Source organism: Bos taurus, chromosome 25 (genome assembly GCF_002263795.3).
Source record: "Bos taurus isolate L1 Dominette 01449 registration number 42190680 breed Hereford chromosome 25, ARS-UCD2.0, whole genome shotgun sequence".
Lineage (NCBI taxonomy): Eukaryota > Metazoa > Chordata > Mammalia > Artiodactyla > Bovidae > Bos > Bos taurus.
The window spans coordinates 5,382,706-5,404,438 of NC_037352.1; the positions used below are offsets into that span (position 1 = coordinate 5,382,706).

Here is a 21,733-nt window from a genome sequence, read left to right on the forward strand (position 1 = left end):
TAAAGAATCAGACACGACTGAGAGACTTCACTTTCACTTTTCACTTTCATGCATTGGAGAAGGAAATGGCAAGCCACTCCAGTGTTCTTGCCTGGAGAATCCCAGGGACAGGGGAGCCTGGTGGGCTGCTGTCTATGGGGTCGCACAGAGTCGGACACAACTGAAGCGACTTAGCAGCAGCAGCAGGTCTTATTAAACCCATTTTTCAGAAGGAAAGACTGAGGCTTGATGTGACTTTTCTAGGGTTACCAACCATGAGTTGGATTTGTAGTCATATTTGAAATCTTATGACTTCAAAGACTATTTTGGCCCTTTGACTCAAAGCCTTAGGGACCTTTGTTCTTACATTAGTGAAAACTTATCTGACATAGATCAGATTTGGTTAACCCTAGGGAGTCCTTGCAGTTCTTTTATTAGGACTAACCTGCTTATAATTGTAGTGGAATATGTGGATGGATGAATGGCTGGGTGGATGGATGGATGGATGGACAGATGGATAAGTGGATAAATGGGTGGATGGATGGATAGATGGGTGGGTGGGTGGATGTATGGATGGGTGGGTGGGTGCATGGATGGATGGATAGATGGATAAGTGGATGAATGGATGGTTGGATGGATAGATGGGTGGGTGGGTGGATGGGTGGATAGGTGGATGGATGGATGGATGGGTGGGTGGATGGATGGATAGATGTGTGGGTGGGTGGATGGGTGGATAGGTGGATGGATGGATAGATGGGTGGGTGGGTGGATAGGTAGATGGATGGATAGATGGATAAGTGGATGAATGGGTGGATGGATGGATAGATGGGTGGGTAGGTGGATAGGTAGATGGATGGATAGATGGATAAGTGGATGAATGGGTGGATGGATGGATAGATGGGTGGGTGGATGGATGGATGGGTGGGTGGGTGGATTATGAATGGGTGGGTGGGTGCATGGATGGATGGATGGATGGATAGATGGAGAAGTGGATGAATGGGTGGATGGATGGATAGATGGGTGGGTGGATGGATGGGTGGGTGGGTGGGTGGATTATGAATGGGTGGGTGGGTGCATGGATGGATGGATGGATGGATAGATGGAGAAGTGGATGAATGGGTGGATGGATGGATAGATGTGTGGGTGGGTGGATGGGTGGATGGATGGATAGATGTGTGGGTGGGTGGATGGGTGGATAGGTGGATGGATGGATGGATGGATGGATGGGTGGGTAGATAGGTGGATGGATGGATACATAGACTGACCAACCAATCACTCAGAAGGAAGATTGGAAAAAAATATCCATAACAATAAATATAAATACCAATAAATAAATGAAAATATGTTCACATATACATATACGTGTGCTTTGTATACATATGTGGAAAGTTTTATCTGTATATATCAATGATTCACATATCATATTGGAAATCACCATATTTGATGACATAGGCATTTTGTAGAATGTTGGAGAGAGTGTGGAGTGGTACATTTTTCTATGGAAGACAATTTAGAAATTCTTATTTAAAAACAAAGTGCATATTCATCTGCCCAGCATGTCCATCTCTTGGGTTTATGTATTTTCACTTTCACTTTTCAAGTTTGCCAAGGTGCAAATTGCTCAACTGGAGCAGAGAAGGAAGAAAAACTGGAGCAAAAAAAATGCCTAATGATGGAGGGTAAGAAGCCAGGAAACATTCAGGGAGTGAAGAGGATCCTCATGGGCCTGAGACGGTGTCTGCTGGACTAGGGGAAGAACCCAAGAGCCAGACCTGTGTTAGGAAAACTCAGTGAGAAAACACACTTGGGACTTCCCTGGTGGTCTGATGGTTAAGAATCCTCCTGCCAATGCAGGGGACACGGGTTCAGTCCCTGATCAGGGAAGATTCCACATGCTGCAGAGCAACTCAGCCCGTGCCCCACAATTACTGAGCCCCTCTGCTGCAGCAAGAGAAGCTGCCGCAATGAGAAGCCTGAGCACTGCATCTGGAGGGTAGCCCTGCACGCTGCAACTCAAGAAAGTCTGTGCATAGCAGTGAAGACCCAGCACACCAATAAATAAATACATTTTTGAAAACACACACACACACATACACACACTGTGTTTGTCTACACAGGATGAAATTACAGCAGATAACTAAGGGGTTGAGAAGGAGGGAGGGTGACCTTTGTGGTTTCCATGGAGCTTGACTGAGAAGGGAGCAGGAGAGGAGCCCAAGTTTTGCTTTTAAAGTTATGCAAGATGGATCCGTTCTAGAGACCTGCCGTGCACCCTCTTGCCTGTGGTTATGGCGCTCTTAACAGCTGGTTAAGAGGGTAGATGGAGCCCATGGTTAAGTGTTCATATAATTGCATATAAACACACACACACACACACACACAGGACACTAGGAAGCCTTTGGAGGTCATGAGTGTGTCTGTTACCTTGGTTGTGGTGATGGTATCACACAGGTGGATGTATGATACCCCATACATCCACGTGTGTGATATATAGACCTGTGTGAGTCTGTATCCAAACTCATTGCATTGTCCCCATGAGATGTGCAGGGGTTTTTGTCTATCAGTTGTACCTCAGGGCTTCCCTGGTGGCTCAGTGGTAAAGAACCCACCTACCAACCCAGGAGACTCGGGTTCCATCCCTGGCCCGGGAAGACCCCACATGCTGCAGAGCTAAGCGCATGCGCCACAGCTACTGAGCCTGTCTGTGCCCTACGGCCTGGGAGCCACAACTCCCCAGCCCGTGAGCCTCAAGCAGCGAAGCCTGTGCACGCTGGAGCCCAGGCTCCGCAACAAGAGAAGCCCCCACATCGAGAAGCCCCCGCACCACAACACCGCAGCACGACGTGCTGCTAAGAGTAGCCCACGCAGCAGCGAAGACCCAGCACGGCTAAAAACAAATCATAAATAAATGAAATTATTTAAAAATTGTACCTCAGTGAAGCTGTTAAAAAGATTATACTGTGATTCCTTTTGATCTTCAACAAACATCCTCTGCTTTGATAATTAAATACACTTCAGTTAGAAAACAAAAAACAGAAAAGAGCTTCCATTTTTGCAAACAAGCTCTGATGGACCCCTCACGCCCAAGCTGATGTCCATCCACTTAGATGTCAACCTAGATATCCTGTGTTGGACACAGGCAACCCAAATTGCTTTGAAAATGTGTGTAAGAGAGACTTAAAAGCAGGTAAGCCTAAAAATCGCTCGAGTTAAAAATTATGTCCTGGCTAAGATTTGGGGTCGTTTTGTGCTCTGAAATAGGGTGGTTGGCTGCTGGCAAATTTCTGAAAATGACAAAGCTACTTTTTTAAGCCTAATGGTTTGGCCACAGAGGAAAACGAAATTCCCCGGGTGCTGCAGACCCTTGTCATTCATCGGAGGCACGGCAAAATCATGATCTTTATCCTCCCGGCTGTGTGTGTCTGTCGGGGACTGTGGGCCGCTCAAAGTTGTATACTATTATTTTTTTATTCATCTCTGGGTCATTTCATCTTCCTGTGCCAGCCGCATGAATGACTGTGTATGAAAATTGTATTTTGTGCTGAATTCCCCACTGTGAAAGATGTTTACTATATATTTATGAAAACACTGCAATAACAAAACCCTTTCTAAAGCCTTTCAATTTGCTGTAAGGGCAGATAAAATATTTTTATCTCGAACTGAACTTCATACCTTGGGAGATGCAGTAGGCCCGACTTGGAATAATAAAACACTTCAGAGAAAAGCTGGCGCTGTTCAGATTGGTTCAGAAACCCGGGCACTCCACTCGGTGGACCTCCATGCCTTTTAAAGGTGCTGACTGAATACACAAAACCTAGAGCTAAGCACTGCAATGTTGGCATCATTAAATAGGAAAAAGAAATCTTTGTATTTATTAAGTACTTTTGCATTGCGTCCACAGAGATGCAGGGCAGCTCACTGAGCAGTGTTTCCTTCATTCTGGGAAATAGAGAGAGGAGGGTGGCCATCACCCCCGTGTACTGAAAATCTTGACTCTTCACCTTCGTTTAGGCTTTAGCTTTGAAACTTTTGTTTAGTAGACTCTGATTTACTAGATCCACATGCAGTTGGGAGAAATAATACAGAGAGATCTCTTGTAGGCTTTACCCTGTTTCTCCCCTGCCATGGGAATATTTTGCAAAACTATGTATCACGTCTCACCTGAGATACTGATGTTGCCGCAGTGCAACCCACTGATACTGCTCGGATTTTCCCAGATTGCCTTGTGCTCATTTGTATGTGTGCACTTCATCATACACAAATTTATTGTGGGCATAGGTTTGGGGATCCACCGCCACAGATGAGATACTGAGCATGTCTGTCCTAAGATTCCTGTTGATAATCACATCCACCTCCACTCACCAGCACCCGCTCCCGTTCCTAGCCTCTGTCCACACTGCTCTGTCCTCCACTTCTAAAACCCTGTCATTTCAAACACATTATAGAAGTGAAATCACACAAATTTATTTTTTCAACTTTTTATTTTACATTGGAATATAGCCGATTAACAATGTTGTGACAGTTTCAGGTGAATAGCAAAGTGACTCACCCATACATATACCTGTATCCATTCTCCCCCAAGGAGAAGGCAATGGCATCCCACTACAGTACTCTTGCCTGGAGAATCCCATGGACGGGGGAGCCAGGTAGGCTACAGTCCATGGGGTCGCTAAGAGTCGGACATGACTGAGCGACTTCACTTTCACTTTTCACTTTCATGCATTGGAGAAGGAAATGGCAACCCACTCCAGTGTTCTTACCTGGAGAATCCCAGGGACAGAGGAGCCTGTTGGGCTGCCGTCTATAGGGTCGCACAGAGTCGGACATGACTGACGAGACTTAGCAGCATTCTCCCCCAAATGCCCCTCCCATCCAGACTGTCACATAACACTGAGCAGAGTTGCCTGTGCTATACTGTAGGTCTGTGCTGGTTATCCATTTAAATATAGCAGTGGGTACCTGTCCATCCCAAACTCCCTGATTATCCTTTCCCCATCATTTTCTCCCAGCAACCATAAGTTTGTTCTCTAAGTCTGTGAGTCTGTTTTGTAAATAAGTTCATTTGTCTCATTTCTTTTTGAATTCCACATGTAAGTAGCATCATACAATATTTCTCTTTCTCTTATGGCTTAATGCACTCAGTATGACAATCTCTAGGTTTATCCCTGTTGCTGCAGATCAAATTAGTCCATTCTTTTTAATGGCTGTGTAATATTCCATTGCATGTATGTATCATGTTTAACTTTTTGGGGTTGGCTAACTCCAGCACCATCATTCCCTGGAGTTTTATCTGAATGACTGAGCCCATCAATCATTTGTTCTTTTTCACTGCTCAGTAATACCCCACTGTACCTGCTAAGTGCCATGGTCTGTTTAACCACTCACCTGTTGAAGGACATCTGGGCCATGTGTGGCTCTCACAAACACAGCTGCTGTGAACATTGCTGGGCACGTTTTAGTGTGAGTATGGGTCTCACTGCTCTGGGACAAATACCAGGAAGAAGGCTTTGGCAATTTTTAATTCATACACATTATTTATTCAAATGCTCAGTGCTGTCTGACTCTTTGTGACCCCATGGATTGCAGCACTCCAGGCTTCCCTGTCCTTCACCAACTCTCAGAGTTTGTTCAAACTCATGTCCATTGAGTCTGTGATGCCATCCAACCATATCATCCTCTGTCACCCCATTCTCCTCCTGCCCTCAATCTTTCCCAGCATCAGGGTCTTTTCCAATGAGTCAGCTCTTCACATCAGGTGGCCAAAGTATTACAACTTCAACTTCAGCCTCAGTACTTCCAATGAATATTCAGGGTTGATTTCCTTTAGGATTGACTGGTTTGATCTCCTTGCTGTCCAAGAGACTCTCAGGAGTCTTCTCCAGCACCACAGTTCAAAACCATCAATTATTTGGATCTCAGCCTTCCTCATGGTCCAACTCTCACATCCATACAGATTACAGAAAACATTAACATGCTGTCCCTATTGGAAGTGAGTTCCAGTCACACACACCAGTCAAAGGAAAGATGTAAAATCTTACCCACATCTGAATTTATTTCTACATAAGCAGAGGACTAAATATAGAGACTATCCAGCATTTATGCAGCATCCACCTTATGCCAGTCTATATACCAAGCCTGTTGTGTATACTAACTCACTTGTCCTCACAGCATCCTTAGGAGGTATGTACCACCGTCACCCCCACTTATAGATGAAGAGTCAGACAGAAAGCACTCCAGTCCCTTGCCATTTTGCTACAATCCGTGGCACTGAGAGTTAGGCAGGCTGGCTTGAGAATCCCTCATCTGAAGCACCAGCTGTGATGCGAACCTCACTTCCAGATCTCTGGGTCAGCCCTTCTGGGTTGGATGAGGTGGTGTCGGGTTGGGTCAGCATCTATCAAACTGTCCCTGCAAAGAAAGGATACGTGGATTTGTGGGTATAGAACAATGGCTAGCTGACTTGACTGCCTCTCAATTCACTGCTGTGAGCTAAGCTCGCTTTATCCGACCATCTCAGACAGACAGATGGAGGTTTCTTCTGGCTTTTAGATCTCTAAGAAGTCGATTTCACAATCCTCCCTTGGTTACACACTGCGATATTTCACAGCTCTCACTGGCGGGATGTTCTGCCTCTCCGTGTGGCCCAGATCTGTCTCACCGAAAGCTGAGCCCCCGGTCATTTGTCTCCCTTCAGTGAAGATGTGGAATTCATGGCCCCACATCTCCTCGACAACACAACTTAAAGGTACTTGTTTCTAACAGAATCTCGCGTGGCCGCTTTACATGAATCATGCGGCTTTCCATCCTCTGAAGGCATTTCATATTTCCACCAGGCTTATAAAGTATTTAATATTTTCATATGCTCCAGTGTAAAGCCATCTGTTGCAGTGACAAGGCAAAATGTGGAAGGCAAGAACAAGCGTATGTTTAGGGAAAGATTCCATGGAACGTTAACAAGAAAGCTATGTGCTACTCTGGGGTGCCTTGTCAAAAATGGCCAGGGGCTTTGGGGAGGCGTGGCCCCTGGCACTGGTATTTATAAATAGGCAGTTATAGGTGACACTTGCCCTTTTACTCCTGGCCTGTAAATCTAGACTGGATCTGCAGTGTACATGGCGGCAGGGACCTCTCTGAGAGGAAGTAGTGATATCGTCTGATTTTTGGATCTTTATTTCATCTTGGTTTTCCACGTGTGTTTTAACTTTTTTAAAAACTGGGGGATAGTTGTGTTACAATATTGTGTTAGTCTCTGCTGTACAACTACGTGAATCAGCTATATGTATACATTTATCTCTTCCCTCTTGTGTGTTGACTTTTTGTTATTCTTTGGGCCACTGCATTGGGAACCTGCTGCGTGCTAGACTTGCGTGTTGCTGAAATTGTGTTTCAGAAGAGTTACAGCTATTTCTCCGGGCCTAACTTCTTCTTCTTTTGTTAAAAAAAAAAAAAAAAACATTATTTTTAACTGGAGGAAAATTGCTTTACAATATTGTGTTGATTTCTGCTGTACATCAACTTGAATCAGCTGTAGGTATACATATGTCCCCTCCCTCTGGAAGCTCCCTCCCACCTCCCACCCCATCCCACCCCTCTAGGTTGTCACAGAGCACCAGATTTGAGCTCCCTGCATCATGCAGCAAATTCCCAGCAGCTCTCTATTTTACATATGGTAATGTGTATCTGTTCAGTTCAGTTCAGTCGCTCAGTCGTGTCCGACTCTTTGTGACCCCATGGACTGCAGCACGCCAGGCCTCCCTGTCCATCACCAGCTCCCAGAGTTTACTCAAACTCATGTCCATTGAGTTAGTGATGCCATCCAACCATCTCATCCCCTGTCATCCCCTTCTCTTCCTGCTTTTAATCTTTCCCAGTATCAGGGTCTTTTCCATGAGTCTGTCCTTTGCATCAGGTGGTCAAAATATTGGAGTTTCAGCTTCAGCATCAGTCCTTCCAATTCAGGACTGATTTTCTTTAGGATGGACTGGTTGGATCTCCTTGCAGTCCAAGGGACTCTCAAGAGTCCTCTCCAACACCACAGTTCAAAAGCATCAATTCTTCAGCACTCAGCTTTCTTTACAGTCCAACTCTCACATCCATACATGACTATGGTATGTTTCAATGCTATTCTCTCAATTGGTCACACACTTTCCTTCCTACCTACTCCTGTGTGTCCATAAGTCTTTTCTCTATATCTGCATCTCCATTGTGAAAGTGTAAGTGAAGTGAAATCACTCAGTTGTGTCTGACTCTTCGTGACCCCATGGACTGCAACCTACCAGGCTCCTCCGTCCATGGGATTTTCCAGGCAAGAGTACTGGAGTGGGGTGCCATTGCCTTCTCCATCTGGTATTCCTGCTGCTGCTGCTGCTGCTGCTGCTAAGTCTCTTCAGTCGTGTCCGACTCTGTGCGACCCCATAGACGGCAGCTCACCAGGCTCCCCTGTCCCTGGGATTCTCCAGGCAAGAACCCTGGAGTGGGTTGCCATTTCCTTCTCTTACAAATGGGTTTATCAGTACTATTTTTCTAGATTCCATATATATGTGTTAATATACAATATTTGTTTTTTCTGACTTACCTCACTCTCTGTAATAGGCTCTGTGTTCATCCACCTCATTAGAACTGACTGAAATGCATTCCTTTTTAAGACTGAGTAGTACTCCATTGAATATATGTAGCAGAACTTCTTTATCTATTCATCTGTCAATGAACATCTAGGTTGCTTCCATGTCCTGACCATTGTAAACAGTGCTGCAATGGACACTGGGGGTACGTGTGTCTTTTTCAATTATGGTTTCTTCAGGGTATATGCCCTGCTGCTGCTGCTGCTAAGTCACTTCAGTCATGTCCGATTCTGTGTGACCCCATAGATGGCAGCCCACCAGGCTCCCCCATCCCTGGGATTCTCCAGGCAAGAACACTGGAGTGGGTTGCCATTTCCTTCTCCAATGCATGAAAGTGAAAAGTGAAAGTGAAGTCACTCAGTCGTGTCCGACTCTTCGATACCCCATGGACTGCAGCCTACCAGGCTCCTCCACCCATGGGATTTTCCAGTTGAAATGATACAGAGAAGATTAGCATGGCCCCTGCACAGGGATCTAACTTCTCATACACATGGTGTGGTCTTGCTAATGCAGAAACAATCAGATGCAGATCCATTGTGGCTGCCCACTTGAACATGAGGATATCGGCACAGTCCTCTAAAACTGTTGTGATACTCCAATGCCGCTGGCTGAACTGAGCTCAGAAAACTCAAAGCGAATGTTTCTGAGGTGGGGCCCGTTGCTCTTGGGGGGAACACCATGGCTAACATGCAGTGAGGATCAGATCTGACAAGCGTATAAGGGGCACTGTGCCTTGACTGGCTTATTTCAGCCTCCTACGCCTCTTCCCTGGCGGGGCCCTTCAGTGTCTTCATTTCATAGATGAGGGATCCGTTTTCAAGCGGGTGATTCTCCCAAGGTTGCACAGCTCATGGTGGGCAAACCCTGGATCTGACCACGGGCAGGCTTGGTCCATAAACGGGATGCTTCACCACTATGTCTTATAACTGACATTAGTAAAATAGGAGAAACTTGTTCACTGCCTTGCAGACCAGTTCTTCGGATGGTGATATCAGCTGGAACATGTCAGTCAAAATAGGGCAGACTGTCGCAGCGTAGCCTCTGCAAGCTTCAGTTCTCAGCTACTTCTTCTTCCTTTTTTTTTTGCCACACCAGGCAGCCTGTGGGATCTTAGTTCCCCAACCAGCGATGGAACCCACACCGCCTGCATTGAAAGTGTGGAGTCTTAACCACTGGACGGCCAGGGAAGTCCCTCTCAGCTACTTAAAAAAAAAAAAAAAAAATGTTTATTTTTGGCTGTTTTGGATCTTCCTAGATGTGTGGGCTTTTCTCTAGTTGTGGCAAGCGGGGGCTACTCTCTACTTGGGGTACATGGGCTTCTCATTGTGGTAGCTTCTCCTGTTGCAGAGCACAGGCTCGATAGTGGTGGCTCATGGGCTGATTTACTGTGAGGCATGTGGAGTCCCAGATCAGGGATTGAACCTGTCTTTCCTTCAATGAAAGGCAGATTTTTTTTTTTTTTTTTTAACCACTGAGCCATTAGGGAAGCCCCCTCTCGGCGACTTTTTGAATTTTTTATAATTTATTTATTTATTTTTGGCTCTGTTGGGTCTTCCTTGCTGTGCCGGCTCTTCTCTAGTTGTGACGAGCAGGGGCTACTCTCGAGTCACGGGGCATGGGCTTCTCATCTCGGTGGCCCCTCTCGTTGCAGAGCACGGGCTCTCAGATGTGAGGGCTTCAGTATTTGCAGCATGTGGGCTCAGTGCTTGGGGCTCCCGGGCTCTAGAGCACAGGCTCAGTAGTTGCGGTGCATGGGCTTAGCTTCTCCGTGGCAGGTGGGATCTTCCTAGATCAGGGATAAAACCTGTGTCTCCTGCATTGCCTCCAAGCCACCAGGGAAGCCCCCTCTCAGCTACTTTTTAACTCTGTGAGTTAAGTTCAGTGAACCCTAGGGGGAAGCTTGCAGAAGGAACTTGATGTGAAGACCGATGAATAGCTCTTGAGAGTGCTACAGCAGAAGAAGATCATACTGGTTAACCACCAACCCACCTGCCAAGACCTCTCCTTTTATATCAATTTTGAACTATTTTCTACCAACTCGTGTGAAAAAGTGTCTTAGATCATTCACCTGCTTTCAGTCCTATTAATAAATGGATTGACAGCATATGTAAGAACCTAGGTCCCAATGGTAGCCATGTCAAAAGAAGACAGTTTCTGGTTAGTTACTCCCAGGCTGATAAAATTCATGATATAGTAGGATTTAGGGGGATTTTTAAAACTTGGAGTATAATTGCTTTCCGTGTTGTGTTAGTTTCTGCTGTACAAGGAAGTGAACCGGCTTTATGTATGCATACATCCCCTCCCTCTAGAACCTTCCAATCCCCTTCCAATCCCACCCCTATAGGTCATCACAGAGCACTGATCTGAGCTCCCTGGGCTACACAGCAGCTTCCCCGTGTGTGTGTGTGTGTGTGTGTGTGTGAGAGAGAGAGAGAGAGAGAGAGAGAGAGTCACGCAGTCATGTCTGACTCTTTGGGACCCCATGGACTGTAGCTCGCCAGGCTCCGCTGTCCATGGAATTCTCCAGGGAAGAATACTGAAGTGGGTTAGCCATTCCCTTCTCCAGGGGATCTTCCCCACCCAGGGATCAGACCCAGGTCTCCTGCATCACAGGCAGATTCTTTACCATCTGAGCCACCAGGGAAGCCCACTAACTATCTGTTTCACCCCTGGTAGCATATATATGTCAATCCTGTTCTCCCGATTTGTCAAACCCCCCACTTCCTCCCCTGTGTCCACATCTCTGTTCTGTATGCCTTCTTTTCTTTTCCTGCCCTGCAAATAGATTCATCTGTAAGCAGGGATATATATTTTCCAAAAGAGCAAGATTTCTCATCAGATCAAGTGAAGAAAAACAATCAGGGTAGCTGAGAGAAAAGACCAGTTAGCTTCTAAACACTATTCATTTATTTCAGTCAACTCTCTCAGTGGGACATGAGGGTTTCTTCTATAAGAATCCCTTTTAGACCCATGGGTTTTGCCTGTGGGTTTCCGTCTCGACAATCAGATGATAATGATGGGCTATAAACTTCATGGAGACAGAGAACAGGTGAACAATGTGTAATTAATCGCTAACACAATGCCTGGGCCATGTTAGGACCTCGATAAATGTTTTCAGAGAATGTATGATCCTACTGGATTATGCCAGAATATTTATTATCTGTTGCATCCTGGTAAACCCAAGTCATAATTTTATCTAATAACTGGATGATGCTTTCAGAACCCTATTAGAGGAAAGTGTGTTATTCCTACTCACCAGTTTCTTCTCTCCTAAAGCCGAGAAACGTGGGTAATTATTTTCTGAGTTATGCCTAGGAAGAGCAGTGACACCGTCGTATCTAGCCACCCTCTAAAATATTGTCACAACCTCATATAGGGTTTATGGCGGCAGCAATGTTCCAGACTCCTTTTCCCCAGCGCTCTCCATTGGCAAAACGCAGCTCACGGTTAATGCAACAGTGAAAATAAATTATTACCATTCTCCGATTGTGTGACAGGTCAGTAATTAACTTATGTCACCAGTTGGCCTCCCACAACTGTGTTTATTCAGCTCCATGGAGCACTTTTCAGGGAAAAAGGAAAGATCAGCAAGGCAGTCTTTGTTTACTGTGGATGCTAAATGCGGGTGGAATACATCTTTTCCTATTGACGAGGAAATAAGTTGGTTGTTAGGACATGATTTTCCATTCTCCCAAATGATATGGTGATGCAGGGAATTTGAAAGCTACCCTGGAATTAGAAAAGCATAAAGAAATTGCCCTTTATGTGCTAATTGAGCTATTGTGCCTGTTTTCTTTGGTTCCTTTTTCCTGTACAGTCATAGCAAAGAGCTGTGTGTATTAAAAAAAAAAAAGGTATGAAAAATTTTAATTAAAAGAAAAAAATGTTTTTGTTTTTTTTTTCCCATTGTAGGTTAAGTGCCTATCATGCAGCCAAGGGACAATGGTATTAGATTTGTAATAAGTGCAAGTAAAGCTTTTCATTTTGATTGGATTGGGTGTATTTTTCATCAGCATCTCCCGCGTGAGCCATGATTCCGAAGACAGAGACTTGTAATCTTCTGTGGTGGGAACGATGCAGCTTAAAAATCAATAGGGCAGGAGGTGTTTCAAGTTCTCATTATTGTAATGTGTCAACATCACTTCAGTGACCCCAGAGTCCTATGTTGGCTGGTTTTTCCCCTGATTTATTGTGCAATCTCACAGGGCAAACTATAATTTCACTTGGAATCAGAAAGTCCCCATTTATGGTTTGTGTCCCAGCCTCCAGTCATTAGGGCATTCTCGGGGAATCGATCCCTCCTGTTGTTGCTAAGAGCTGAATGAAGTTGTCACCCGCTTCGATTACAAAGGCGCGGGGGGGGGGAAAGGAGGCGGTGAGGGCAAGGACCTTGCAGGAGCGAGAGCTAGGCTTGGCGGAGGGCTTCCTGGGTGTGCGTCCGCCGCCACTGGGAGGACTTCCACCTTTTCTCAGGACGCCTCTTACAGAAAAGCCCCACCACCAACTTAGAGCGGCGCTCCATCGCTTCTCGCTCATCTTACAGATGATGGCATCCTCCTTTTAAAACAAGGGGCGAGAGTCTTCCTTGAAAGTCTGTTCTGGCACATTTTCTAGAACTCGTTGAGTCACATCAAGTCTTCTTAAATCGTCTGATTGAAGAACAGAATTTCTCTGATTGTCACTCCTAGCCTATAAAACCAGAGTCTTGCATCCTTTTCCTGGTTGGCAAAATAGTTAGGAACTTAGTGAAACTTCCTGTAAGAAGATTACCCTCTGATTTCAGAGTGCATACGCACACACACACACACACTCAAAGCTCCTTTCACTGGAGGGTAATTGATGACTACTTATATGATAGTTTTAAGTCATCGTATAGCATCCATAGCAAGTCTGCATGCTAAGCCCCTTCAGTCATGTCCAGCTCTGTGTGACTTTATGGACTGAAGCCCGCCAGGCTCCTGTGTCCATGGGGCTCTCCAGGCAAGAATACTGGAGTGGGTTGCCATGCCCTCCTGCAGGGGATCCTTCCCACCCAGGGACTGAACCCATGTTTCCTGCTTTGGCATGTGGGTTCTTTACCACTAGAGTCATCTTGGAAGGCCTGAAGATGTTTAAAACAGGTCCACATTAAAAAAAAAAAAAAAAATCTTAAAAAGTTCTTAAGAGCTCCATTTATCAAAGTCCCTGAATCTCATTCTAGGACATACATTCACTTAATAGGCATTTACTGGGTTCTATTCTGGGTGCCAGGTACCCCTTTTCATATTCTTTTTGAAAGTATATTTATTTATTTATGTGGTTGTGCTGGGTCTCAGTTGTGGCACACAGGTTCTTTAATCTTCCTTGCGGCATTTGGGATCTTGGTTGCAGCATGAAGGGTCTTTAGCTGTGGTATGTACAAACTCTTAGTTGCAGCATGTGAGATCTAGTTCCCTGGCCAGGGTTGGAAGCCGGGCCCCCTGCATTGGGAGTGCAGATCTTAGCCACTGGACCATCAGGGAAAGAGCCATATACCTTCCTAAGCTGCTAAATCAAGTGGTTCTTCCTCTGAGGCTCTTTATTGATACAATGAGTTCTTCTTGAGTTTCCCAGCCCTCTTCGGACTTGCCTTCTCCTCTGAATTCAATCCCCTGGTGGCTCAGTTGTAAAGAACCTCTCTGCCAATGCAGGAGACCCAGGTTCAATCCCTGGGTTGGAAAGATCCCCTGGAGAAATGAATGGCTACCCACTGCAGTATTCTTGCCTGGAGAATCCCATGGACAGAGGAGCCTGGAGGGCTACAGTCCATGGGGTCGCAGAGAGTTGGAGACGACTGAGTGCTAGATTGACTCACTCATCGATTCACTAAAGATGAATCTGTAGCTCCCTGTAGATGCTGCAGAGATAATGGTGAACAAGACAGAGAAATTTCCCTTCTAGCTGAGGGAAGGTGCGTCCTTGACCTTGAGGGCTCAGAGGGATGGAGCCCCGGTTCTCTTGATTCCTGAAAATGGGCGGGATTATTCTCTCCTTAACAGGATATTACCTATTAGAGCTTAAGCATGACCTTGCTTGTTCTTTAGGCACTGACCTCGGGTGGTGAGAGGACACGGGAAGATCAAATGCTTCTACTGGATGTTTCTAATCCATGGGATGTTGTGCATATGTACCTACTGGGACCCAGATCAACTGTGACCCCAGAGAAAGTTGACATCAGAATCCCTGTCCTGCCCACCATTCCTCTTCACAGCTTATAACCCCAGCCCTGTGAAGTTCTGTGTGTGTGCTCGGTTGCTTCAGTTGTGTCTGACTCTTTGAGACCCCGTAGACTGTAGTCTACCAAGGTCCTCTGTCCATGGGATTCTCCAGGCAAGAACACTGGGATGGATTCCCATGCCCTTCCCCAGGGGAATCTTCCTGACTCAGGGATTGAACCCGGTCTCCCCCATTGCAGGTAGAGTCTTTATCATGTGAGCCACCAGGGAAGTTCTAGCAGAAGCCTAAGAGGCTTCTGAAACAGAGGCATAATAAGAAGCTCAGATCTTAACTCCACCACTGAGAACCTTGAACAAGTTTCCCTTTAATTGGAGTGTAATTGCTTTACATAGTTGTGTTAGTTTCTGGTGATCAACAGAGTGAATCAGTCATAGGTATACACATATCCCCTCCCTCTAGAGCCTCCATCCCACACCCCACCCCATCCCACCCCTCTAGTTCGTCACAGAGCAACCACCTGAGCTCCTTGTGCTATTCAGCAACTTCCCACTAACCATCTATTTCACGCAAGACAGTGTGTATATTTCAGAGAAGGAAATGGCAACCCACTCCAGTACTCTTGCCTGGAGAATCCCAGGGACGGGGGAGCCTGGTGGGCTGCCGTCTGTGGGGTCACACAGAGTCGGACACGACTGAAGCAACTTAGCAGCAGCAGCAGCAGCAGCAGTGTGTATATTTGAAGAAGGCAATGGCAACCCACTCCAGTGTTCTTGCCTGGAGAATCCCAGGGACGGGGGAGCCTGGTGGGCTGCCATCTGTGGGGTCGCACAGAGTCGGATGTGACTGATGCAACTCAGCAGCAGTGTGTATATGTCACTGCTACTCCCTCAGTTCGTCTCACCCTCTCCTTCCCCCATTGAGTCCACACTCCATTCTCTTATGTCCGTGTCTCCATTCCTGCCCTATCTAAGTAGGTTCATCAGCACCATCTTTCTAGATTCCATGTGTATGCATTAATGTATGATATTTGTTTTTCACTTCCTTCACTTTGTGTGATAGACTCTAGATTCATCCACCTCAGTTCCAAGTGCAGTAAGAAGGCAAAGCTTAACTCAGAAGCAAGCCTCTGCTTGCATTATATTCGCTAACAGCGAGTCAAGCCAACCTCAGAGTCAAGGAATAGAGAGACAGATAGTGGGGAAGAAACCAAGAGCTGTCTTTGGAAAGGGGTGTGCAAACAGGGCTGAGGTAAATTTGTGGCCATATTTGCAATCCGCTTCATCTCTCTTGGAAGCAAATCATTCACTGAAGGGAATGATATCCTATGAGGAGGTTTTTCCATAAGCTAGGTCTTCCGGCGAAAATTGTTGTTGTTGTTTAGTCTTTCAGTCGTGTCAGACTCTTTGCGACCCTGTGGACTGTAGCCCACCAGGCTGCTCTGCCCATGGAATTCTCCAGGCAAGAGTACTGGAGTGGGTTGCCCTTGCCTTCTCCAGGGGATCTTCCTGAGCCAGGGATCGAACCCAGGTCTCCTAAGTTGGCAGGCAAATTCTTTACCACTGAGACACCTGGGAAGTTCTCCTAAAATTATCCTTTACCATTAAGTTCAATGATAAGGGACTTCCCTGATAATAAGGGCTTCCCTAGTAACTCAGCTGGTAAAGAGTGTGCTTGCAATGCAGGAGGCCCAGGCTCGATTCCTGAGTGGGGAAAATCTGCTGGAGACAGGATAGGCTACCCATTGTAGTATTCTTGGCCTTCCCTTGTGACTCAGCTGGTAAAGAATCCGCCTAAAGTGTGGGAGACCTGGGTTCGATCCCTGGGTTGCAAAGATCTCCTGGAGAAGGAAAGGCTACCCACTCCAGTATTCTGGCCTGGAGAATTCTATGGACTGTTTAGTCCATGGGGTCACAAAGAATCGGACAGGACTGAGCGATTTTCACTTTCACTTCACTTCATTAAGTCCAAGCCTGTAGTCTCTCCTTTCGTAAGTGCAGCCTTCTATTTACTTTATACCTGATCATCCTCCTTATCTTTCAAAGTTTAAGCAGTGATGCTGAAAGAGTTTTTTTTTCTTTCAAGTGTAATGTCAGCCCAGAGGGAGGGTAGTCACATGCCTCTAGTAACACTGCGCATCCTCAAGATAAGAGCCCGCATATCTCGGGGGAGCTGTGCACACCTGCCTGATGAAGCCTGCGCCAACGGTGTTCTGACAAGTGTGTCTAATTCTGAGCTTCCTCATAGCCCTCCCATTGGGAATCTGTTTGCTTTGGATCAAGGATGCTGGTGCCTCCAGCTTCAACTTCACAGTCCTCTGTCCTTACACATCAGCTGGTTTGTTTTAGAGATCACTTGAGAACCTCATACATTAGTTTTCCTGGTCCTGTGGGCACCAGTTTATGCTTCCACCTGCTGGTGGAGGCATAGATTATGAGAGCTGTGGTAGAATAAGGGATGTTCTGTGGTTTCTTCTTTAATGATAAACTAAATGGTGCTCAATTAAAAGTGCAGAGGGCTCAAGAAGACAGGCAGGAAGACATAAGCCTGAGACCTGCCTTACCCACTTTTTAGATACACTGAGCTTTGGAAGCTCCCATTAGTAGACGGATGACTGTGAGACGTCCCAAGGCTGCATTCTCCCGCGACCACGTCAGTTTTCTGAAAACTCCATTCATGTGCATTTGATTGCAGACTCACAAACTTTATTGTCCAAAAGCAGAAGGAAGTGTGTCAAGTCGGTATTTCTATTTGAAAAGCAAAGTCCACTCAGATTGTTTTTCTCTTCACTGGACTTGGGGATTCTGCCCTGGTGTTGAGGCTTCCTGCTCGGTGGATGGGTCTGAAGTATTCTTTTAAGCTGTTGACTGTCAATCACTTTTATATAGTTGTCACTTTCAGTATGTCACCATCAATAGCAGACTTGTGAAGCTTGCAGATACTCATTCTCACTCTGACATGCATAACTCAATTGAGCTCGGTTTATAAAAAGATTCTAAAAATACACAAATTGATGACTAGGAAAAAATGGCTTTCTGAAAGGATCCTTTATTTAAGGCACAGAAAAATAATTCCTGGAGATGAATAGTCCTGCTAACTCGCTTTTTCATTTGTTTCAAATATATCAAGACCCTAGTAAGTATTGGTGTTGGTGTTAAAAATGTTGAGTGAAAACCAGCAAGGAATCTGTAACCCTGAAATGTACAGTGTGGTGGGGTTAAGAAAGGAAGTTAGATTGGGGAGGCATCAAATAACCACAATACAAAAACTGTAATTATCGTCTGAGATAAACGTTCTAAAGAAAGGGTACCAGAAGAATTGACGCTTTTGAACTCTGGTGCTAGAGAAGACTCTTGAGATTTCCTTGGACTGCAAAGAGATCAAACCAGTCAATCCTAAAGAAAATCCACCCTGAATATTCTTTGGAAGCACTGATGCTGAAGCTGAAGCTCCAATACTTTGATCACCTGATGCAAAGAGCCGACTCATTGGGAAAGACCCTGATGCTGGGGAAGATTGAAGGCAAAAGTATAAGGAGGTGGCAGAGAAAGGGATAGGTGGATAGCATCACTGACTCAATGGACATGAGTCTGAGAAAACTCCATGAGATAGTGAAGGACAGGGAAGCCTGGCATGTTGCAGTCCATAAGGTTGCAAAGAGTTGGACAGGACTTAGGGACTGAACGATAACAGAAGGCAATACACAGCTGATCTCTACTGAAGGGTTGCTCTGGGAAGGGAAGTCAAGCACTGGGCTCATTGTTTCATAGGCATCATACTTGAATCTTTTCGTTCTTTCGTCTGTTCCTGTGCAACTGTCCACATGTCATTTAGCCCCGACCTCCAAGGTACACGGCTGTCCCTCTCCTGCTGTTTCCACTGCCACAGCCTAGTCCCAACCACCCTTGTTGCCACCTTTGCGACTGTAACAGCCCCCCTCCTGGACTCTTCAGGATCTGTGTTTGCCCTTCTCCAAGCCATTATCCACGTAATAGCCAGCATTATTTAAAACATAAATGCATTACACACCTGTGTTCATAAGAGCACTATCCACAGTCCATCGGTGGATGAATGGACAGACAAAATGTGGTCTCCACGTGCAGTGGAGTACTACTCAGCCTCAAAAAGGAAGGAAATCTTTCCATAGGCTACAACAGAGATAAACCTTGAGGATCTTATATTAAGTGAAATAAGCCGGTCACAAAAAAAAGACAAATACCACAGTAATCCACTTAGACAAATTATTAAGAGTTATCAGGTTTATAAAAATAGGAAGGAGAATGGTGGTTAGCAGAGGCTGGGGAAAGAGAGAAAGGGATATTTTTATGTACTTGGTGTGGGACTTCAGTTTTGCAAGATGGACAAGTTCTGGAGATCTGTTTGACAACCATGTAGATAGGCTTAAGAGAACTGAACCATACACTTAAAAGTGATTAAGAAGGTTTGAGATATATATCAGAAATCAACCCTGAACATTCATTGGAAGGACTGATGCTGAAGCTGAAGCACCAGGACTTTGGCCACCTGATGCAAAGAGATGACTCATTGGAAAAGACTTTGAAGCTGGGAAAGATTGAGAGCAAGAGGAAAGGGGACAACGGAGGATGAGTTGGTTACTTGGCATCACTGACTCAATGGCATGAATTTGTGCAAACTCTGGGACATAATGAAGGAGAGAGAAGCCTGCTGCAGTCCATGGGGTCGCAGAGTCGGTTGCAACTTAGTGACTGAACAACAACAGCATGTGTATGTATTAAAAACATGTATTTAAACCACAATAAGAAAAAAAATCTTCCAAAAATTCCGTAGATCAATTCAGTTATTCCCCTTCTTCAGTGTTGTCCTGTTATGCTTAGAAAAATAACAAAAACAATCCAGACCAAACCAAAGCAAAAATGACTGTGGTCCATAGGCTTTCAGAACATCTGGTCCCTGCCTGCCTACCTCAAAGACCTCTTTCTTTGCGGTCTGTTTCTCCTTCACCCTGCTCTAGCACTTGTCTCTTTCTTATTCATCTTAAAATGTGTCCAGGTCACTAGCACACTTTGCATTCATTCATTCTTCAAACCACGCACTTTCACTAGATTCACAGACTGAATGCTTACTACACTTGAAGGTGCAAATTCGATTTAAAGAAACATTTGTCAATAAGGAGGAGGAGGGGGGAGAAGAGGAGAAGAAGAATAAAGATGCTGATCATGGTTGTTATCATTAATATTATTAATTTGAGATGCCTCACTTCTCACTTTCTCGTTACTAAGGAGTGTAGAGTTTCCCTTTTGCAAGATTTTACTTGAATGGCATTCCAAATGGCACCATCCTTTTGGATGAGATTTTTAACATCTATCATTGACCTTGAGAAACGACTGATTTTCTTCCAAAAATGTGACAGAGATGTTGTTTGTGTTTGAAGGTTTCCAAGATATTTATATAGAGAAAGTCTTCCAGTGAAATCACATGGTCTGGTAAAAGATTTCATTGGGGCTGGCCAGGGGACTTAAGATTTAGTAAAAGCTGAATTCGAGGAAATGGGGCTCTGATGGTGAGGGAGAAACGGCATGGGTGATGGCTAGCCAGCTTCAGACAATTGGCTATGTGAGCTGGGGACTCTCTTGTTCCTATGCTGGAAGCAGACGTGTGATTGTAATTTTCCTGGGGATACTCCCAGTTACAGAAAGCTTCTGACTTTGACTCCCTATTTCTCTATGCACTCTTAGCAAGACTCCATAATGAAAGGCTTCCCAGGAGGTGCTAGTGGTAAGGAACCTGCCTGCCAATATAGGAGATGTAATGAGATGTGGATTCGATCCCTGGGTTGGGAAGATCCTCTGGAGGGGAAGGCATGGCAACCCACTTTCCATTTGCCTGGAAAATCCCCTGGACAGAGGAGCCTGGCGGGCTACAGTCCATAAGGTTGCAAAGAGTTGGACACGACTGAAGCAACTTAGCATAATGAAAGGACCTAGAGATTGTCATACTTCAGAGAAGAGGAACGTGGAAACGCATGCGTTCTCATTCTCATTATAAAGGTTTGTTTTTTATTAGCCCCTTGGTCTCATGTGGTTGGCATTGAACAACCGTAATGGAACCATCATTGGATTCTGCAGGCAGATCTGAAAGCGGCTTTTCAGGAACTTCAAGTTGAAGTGTTTTTGAGATTTGAACGGCTTTTGTTCATGGAAGGTCACATGCCATGCCACAGAAGCTGACTCCCGCTTTCCTCATGCAAGTCAGCTCTTGTTCTGGACAACACGTAGAGTCCCTGACCTGCCTGATCCCCCTTCCTAAGAAACTCCTGCTTTTGGTCACAGAGGGGACCAGGTGAGGGACAGCAGGCTCAGATGACAGCATGCTATTATCATTCATTGGTTCACTGACTCCCTAAGAAATCAGAGTCTATTGCATTTCATGTGATGCAGAAGTCAGTCAGGATGAAAGCTCGCGGGTTCCTCCGGAGACGTGGTACCAAATGAATTTTAATGGTCTCGATCCCTCCCACAAACCCAGTTGGATACTCTGTTGGGCAATAAAGTTTAAAGGTTGGAGAAACTCCAAATGTGAGCCCAGAGAAATCTCTGCTTCTTTGTCCCAGCCTATGAAAAACAAAAAAGAAAACCAATTCATTGCCAGTACCTGGCAGGGATGCTCAAGGTTTCTGTCATTTGTTAAGTAGCATGGCACCCTTGAAAAGCTTTGCATGTGCAAAAAAAAAGAAACAAAAATCAAGACATGTCCTTTTTAATGCTCACTGGTTGCTGACTGATGATAGTTTGGGGTGTAAAAATCAGAGAGTCCTCTGAGCCCTTACATGTGCTGCTTTTCTCCCGCCCTGTCACAAGCTGCAAGATGAAGTTGAAGCGTAGATTTTTGTAAAGCACTGTCTAAGTTAAAGGCAGCTGGGATCCCAGAGGTGAGAGGAAATGAGTTTTTGTTCAGTTGCT

At 45.4% G+C, this 21,733-nt stretch overlaps 1 protein-coding gene and 1 non-coding gene across 10 annotated transcripts in view; both read left to right on the forward strand.

Annotated features, from left to right (window-relative positions):
* The window catches only part of RBFOX1 (RNA binding fox-1 homolog 1), a 2,433,924-nt gene that overhangs the window by 1,176,273 nt on the left and 1,235,918 nt on the right, over positions 1-21,733 (forward strand). The gene's annotated exons all lie outside the window — the stretch shown is intronic.
* On the forward strand, positions 9,006-9,107 carry LOC112444378 (U6 spliceosomal RNA). Its single transcript, XR_003032707.1, has one exon. It is a non-coding gene; the product is annotated as a U6 spliceosomal RNA (small nuclear RNA).